Raw genomic sequence first — 6,452 nt, 5'->3', positions numbered from 1 at the left:
ATGCTGGTAAGGAAATGCTAGTATTCAGTAAGGCTGGGTTAGAATTTGAGATAGGAAATGTAGAAAGTAGACTACAGTAAGAAGGAGACAGGTCATAATGTCATTCTAAGGAGTTTGGAGTTCAGTGACAAGCCACTAAAGCTATTGAAGGCTGGGGCTGATTTGATAAAATGTGCACTTTAGGAAACGGAATTAAGCTGCAGGGTGAAGAACGGATTAGGATAGCGGGGTTACTGGAAGCAAGGAACCCCTTCTTAGTACTCTGGACAGTGGAAATGAAAGGAAGTCATTAGATTCCTGAAGTCATAAATAAGTAAAAGTGAGAAGACTGTAATTAATGGGCAAGTAAGGGTTGAGGGGAATCGAGGATGAAAGGCAGGTCTTCATCTGGCAAACAGAGTTAATTGTGGCTCCATTGACTGAAACGAAACTAAGAAGAACAATTTTGCGAAGGTAGGAAGTGATGCAATGGTGAGTTTCGTTTGAGAAATGTGAGTTTGGGGATGCTTGTACAATATAGCAAGAGGCAGTGGGATTTGTCAGCCTTGTCTTCAGGAACTATATTTGGGAAGGAGTGCTAGATTTGAGAACCATGAGCATTTGGGAGGTGACAAAAGTCACGTGGATGAGACCACAGAAGTTAAAACACAGACCAAGTGGTCAAGGGACAGGTTCTGTGCAGTCAGATTTGGGTATGCATCTTGCTTTGGCTACCTGCTTGCCCAGGATCTTTAACGTCTATGTAAGGTAAGAATAATAACAGTACCTACCTCATAAGACTTTATGAAGATTAAAATATTATCTATAAGTTTGTTATAAGTTTGAAGATAAACTCTGATGAACTGACATCTTTAAAAGGAAAACAAAAAAAAAACACTTCATGAAAGAATCTGAGAAGCAACAGCCAGAAAGTTAGGAGGAAAAGCAGAAGTAATGTCACGTCAGCCAAAAGGAGGGGTGGGGAAGAAGGAAGGAGCATTTCAAGATGATAAGTAGACAACACTTTTTTAAAATGCAGTGATAGAGGCAAATAAAATAGGGACTTCTTTCTTAAAGAGCATGGTGTTTTAGAAACAAAAACCAGATTACAATTAGGCTGACCAATGAATAGGTGAGAGAAATGAAGACAGTCTCTGTGGTCATTGAATGTTAAAAGAGAAAGATGCTAGAGAAAGATAGAGGGGGAAGGTTGGCTGGTTGTGAATAAAATTAGAGGCTTGACCATGTAAATGCTGACAGAAAGGAATCTTGTGATGAGATTGGTTGTATATGTTGAAAAGAAAAGATAGGCGATAGTAAAGACTTAAGGATGAGGTGGGAGACGATGGATCCAGGACACAGGAGCACGAAGGTCCTTCGTCAGAAGGAAGGACATTTATAACACTGTGACCTAAAGGAAGGGCGGCAAGAGCAGGGGCAGGAGCTGGGAGGTTTGCAAATGTGGTGGGAGGAGTATGAGGAAAGAGCCATCTGATACTATTTCTTTTCTCTGTAAATTGCCTGCCCTGAGTGAAGTGTGAGACAGAGAGATCAACGGTTGGCAGGAGAAAAATATTTGAAAAAATTTGCTGTGGAAATTGGAAGAGGGAATCAATTAGAGAAACTCAGGAAGTTTTCCAGGCAGCTTTCAGGACCTGGTTATTGTTAAAACTGTTGACTTGTCAGCCCATTGGACTTTTTTGGTGCTAGTTTTCTTTAGTAGTATTTAGTAGCCAGGGAATGAGAAAGTGAGCAATGAAATAGGCTTAAACTTTCCTTTTGCTGGTGGATACAGGGAGGAGAAAATATCAAGAATTGAGAAAAATGGAAAGAAAGGGATTCAAATGGTGTAGTAGGGCCAGAGAAGGAAGTGAAGAAAGGAGGGAACTATGGGTAAAAGTAAAGAGAAAGAGAGCAAGGGATTGTAGATCCTGGGAGGTTGTGAAAATGTAGTGGGCGGACCTGGAAGGATAAGAGTTTGTGATACAAGAGCAAGTTGTGAGTCTTCAGAAATGGAGCACTACCTGATGAAACGGGGATGGAGTTGGAGGCGCGGAAGTGCCTATCTGAAATGGAACGGATGTGAAGATCATTGGTGTGGAGAAAACCAAGCTAATGAGAAGCTAGGCTACTCTCCGAAAGACCAATGATCACTGCAGCTACTCCAGATAATGACAGTGTAGGGGTAGAAAGAAAGATGCATCAGGGGCCAAAATATATAATGAATGAAAGGCAGCGACTGGAAAGTTTATGAGAGCAAAATAGGTGTAGAAGATGATACTGTAAAAGTGTCATGAATCTCCAAGGAGGAGAGAGGTGAGGAATCATATTAGTAAGAGTATGAATGTGACATTGTGGCAGGAGAATTTGGGGCTGACCCACCCCACCCCCAGCTTGGTGTGGGAAAATGGGAAGCACCCACTCAAGACAGATGCTGGAGAAGCCAGTTTTCAGTGCAGGCCAAGGAGTGGGATCAACTGTGTGTGTTGAGGGTAAAGAAGCAAGAGAGGTAGATTGCATAAAACAGGCATCACACGGGGTGGTGTGGAAGGGTATGGGAGGTGAGGGGGAAGGGTATGGGAGGTTTTGTGGAAGGGTATGGGAGGTGAGGGGGAAGGGTACGGGAGGTGGTGGGGAAGGGTTTTGGTGGGCAGAGGAGAACAGGCCCTTTTGAACTGAAGATGAGAACATGGGAAACAACACAGTGGAAGGCTTTGAATTAGGGCAGCGACTACAAATGATAGGAATGTGAGGCACTGTGGGATTCCTTGCTTCTCATTGCAAGCATTTCACACCTAAGCCATTGTAATAAACTCCTGGCTGGCCACTCTGCTTCCAGCTTTGCTCTTTTAAATTCATCATCTGGATTCGATGACATGAAATGTAGCTCTGATCCTGTCATTCGTATCCCTGATTTAAATCCTCTACTGTTTTCATCAAATCTCCGGGACTAATTGCAAATTCCTAAAATTAGCGTTGCATACAAGTTTCTCCAGTTATGTTGCTCCTGTCCACCTTCCCAGTCTTACCTCCCAGAAGGTCCTAAAATGTATCCTGTCTCCCAGACACACTGAACTACATGAAATCTCCCCAAACTCCACACACTCTAAACAGAGATGAGGGGGAAAGAACATTCCAGGTGGAATAAACAGTTTGAAGAGAGATATAAACGTTGGTAAATGTCAAGAGATAAAATTTAACTGGACTCCAAAACGTAATTAGATAAGACATGAAAAATAAGAATTGCTCAGAGCTACGATTCTTGAATGAAGCACTGCCTCTTTGCAATGTGTTAGAAAGTAGGTGCTATTAATTTTTCTCAAGGAGTTAAGTTTTATGCACCTACCAGACTAAATATTTTTATTAGGATAAACTTGTCTGATGTTGCTCTTAGTAATTACTGTACACATGACCTTTTCCTCATCTTTCCAAGTTTTATATAGTCCAATTTTTTCATGTCGAGAGACATGTTGGTTGAGAGGTACCCTTCACAGCATGGAACATAACCGACACCTTGCAAAAATGTGTGCAAGTTTGTGTATTTTTCAAAGATAATGAGGACAAAGATTTAAAATCTGTTCAAACATTTCCTGGCAAAATGTATATAAATTGTGCCAAAAAGGAATTGCATATTGCATGCCTTCAATCTGTTTTTGAAATATTTGTAGATACAGGCAACATCTGTTCCACTGGACCAAGACACACTGTAAGTGCTAATAACTTTGAACAGCTCTGGTTTGAAAAGTTTGTACTTGAAAATTAAATATTTTTTAAAACAGATGCATACTGAAGTTCTCTAAGTGAACTTAAAAAATGTTAAGTTAGAGAAATTGTGAAGAAAATATTTTACAAAATAAACCAAAGTCTAAAACTTAAGGAATATGCTGAATGATGTAATCATGTATTAAAAAATATGCCTACTTGCAAAATATAAGATTGCAGTCCAATTCTGTTAAGTATAGAAGGGGGTTAGGGAGCGAAGAACTAAGGGACCTATCTACAAATATACAAAAGAGATTCCCATATTTTCTACTAGAAATATACTGGCATGCACAACGTTTCTATTTGAAGTAGACACCAGCTTGCCTGGCTGGTGTGGCTCAGCAGTTCAGCGTCGACCCAGAAACTGAGAGGTTGCTGGTTCGATTCCCAAAAGGGGGCGTGCAGGAGGCAGCCGATCTACGATGTTCCTCCTTATCAGTGTTTCTATCTCTCTAAGCCCTTCCCTTTCTCTCTCTCTAAAAACCAATAAAAACATATTTAAAAAAATAAAGTAAACACCAGCTCTACATAATTAGAGAATTACAGTAATAGGTCTTACACATGGAAATGAGCTATATTCATGTATACTTTTGGCATATGTTATTAGAGAAACTTCAGTTTCACTGTGGAATTATGTATCTGAAATATGATCAACTTTATATTATAAACTCGAATTAGAACTAAAAATTGCTTAAAAATTAAAAATTATTCAAAAAAAAATAAAAACTCAACCTGATTGAGGATTAGTAAATATATAACGTACCAGCAGTGACCGGATTTGTCAACTGGAGTAACTTTGTTCCAGAAAAGTGTACTAGTAAGTCTGAATTAAACTAGATGACAGTAAGATTCACTTAATAAAAAAATCAGTTTTGCAGTAAATTACATGGAATGGTAGACATTTCTTTTTATGGTAACAGAAGGAAAGTCTTTGGCAAAGAGCTGGTTGTCATCAAGCAGTATTTCTCTAATCCTAGGGAGCCATACATTAGTGCATTGTGATATCCAATTGAGTACAATTTTTAAAAATATATTTTTATTGATTTCAGAAAGGAAGGGAAAGGGAGAAAGAGATGGAAACATCAATGATGAGAGAGAATAATTGATCAGCTGCCTCCTGCACACCTCCCACTGGTGATCAAGTCCACAACCCAGGCATGTGCCCTGACTAGGAATGGAGACGTAACCTCCTGGTTCATAGGTTAACATTCAACCACTGAGCCACGCTGGCCAGGCAGTACAATTTTTTAAATGAAAAATAACATATTAGAAAATATGAAATTGCACAACAGATAGTAGGGGTAAGAATTGTTTTGTTAAAACTTGGTTTCAAATGTGTATGTGTGAGAAAGATATGACATGTATTTCTTATTGTAAATCATAGTCCAAAAAATGGTTTGAAGCCCACTGCCTCTATGGAAAATATTATATTCTATCCTCTTTGGAGGCTAGTGCAATTTGTTCTAAAGAGCAGATGTAAATCAGAGAAGATTCTAGGCCAAATAAAGTCTTGGATATTACAGACTCCTTGGAGGGCCCCAGAGAGGAAACTGAGGCAATTATTAAGATGCAAATATACCTGTCAGGGTGATTCCTTCCACCTTCCCCTCTTATGCTAAGCCAAGAGATAAATTATTTATTCATAGCTAAAGCAATTAAAGTATTCTCTCTCTCTCCATGCAGGGAATGATAATCAAAATTAGCTTTCATAGACAGGTCTTCTTAAATACACAGATAAAAATACTATGAAAATCACAAAACATCTGAAGTAAAACCATTCAGAAAGGAAGCAACAAATAATTTAAAGAATCATAAATATTTTCAGGGGCATATGAGAAGTCGACTTAACCATGAAAAATAACAGGCTGAATTATAAATCTTAAAAATATCTGATCATTAGTATTTAATTACAAAGAAATGAGGTTGAAATGATAAAGTTGGCTTTAAAAAAAAAAGGATGTAAAAAAACAATTGAACAATTCTGAAAAGTTCTAAAGGGGAAAGATGTATGAAACTAGAAGTTAATGCCAACCAAAATGTTACCGAACTCAAGGGGTTCGTTTCTTGGGGTGCTTTATTCAAGAACTAGATGTGGTTGTCATAAAGTAGTTTTATTTACTTGCAGCAAGTGAAAGAGACAGGTGGATTCACATCCAAAGCTCTGTCTCCAGGAAGAGAGGCTTACCCATTGCTTATATACACTAGTTGGTCAATTTCATGTTGGTTTCTTCTTTGCAGTTGGCTGCACTTAACTGCTTGAGTTCCTATCAAGCTCATTCTGTTTATAGCTGCATCTGCAAAATACTGTGCTCCGTGTTAACATTTAGCAAGATAGCAGCTAGTAAGAACAGCAGAGACCCTGAGACACTTTCTATCTAAAAAAATAATTCATGTAGAAGACAAATATTGAAATAATAGAAGGCAGGGAAAATGTATTACATAATAAGAAAGTTTGATAAATATAAACATATTTTTAAAATTAGGTCAAGAAAAGCTCAGATGTACAAATTACAAAACAACAGATATGTGCTACCTATTAAAAGTTAGAGATTTTCAAGTTGGGTAAAAAAATAAAATCTAAATGTATGGTGTTTACAAAAGATTTATCTGAAACAATATGAAACAAAATTATTTGAAAAGAAAAATATATCAGAAAGTTGTTAATAAACAGAAAGCAGATCTAAAAATGTCAATGTCGGACAAAATAGAAT

Source organism: Myotis lucifugus, unplaced genomic scaffold (genome assembly GCF_000147115.1).
Source record: "Myotis lucifugus unplaced genomic scaffold, Myoluc2.0 scaffold_5, whole genome shotgun sequence".
In the NCBI taxonomy this organism is placed as follows: domain Eukaryota; kingdom Metazoa; phylum Chordata; class Mammalia; order Chiroptera; family Vespertilionidae; genus Myotis; species Myotis lucifugus.
The sequence above is the reverse complement of the archived record's forward strand: the minus strand, read 5'-3'. Positions refer to the sequence as shown.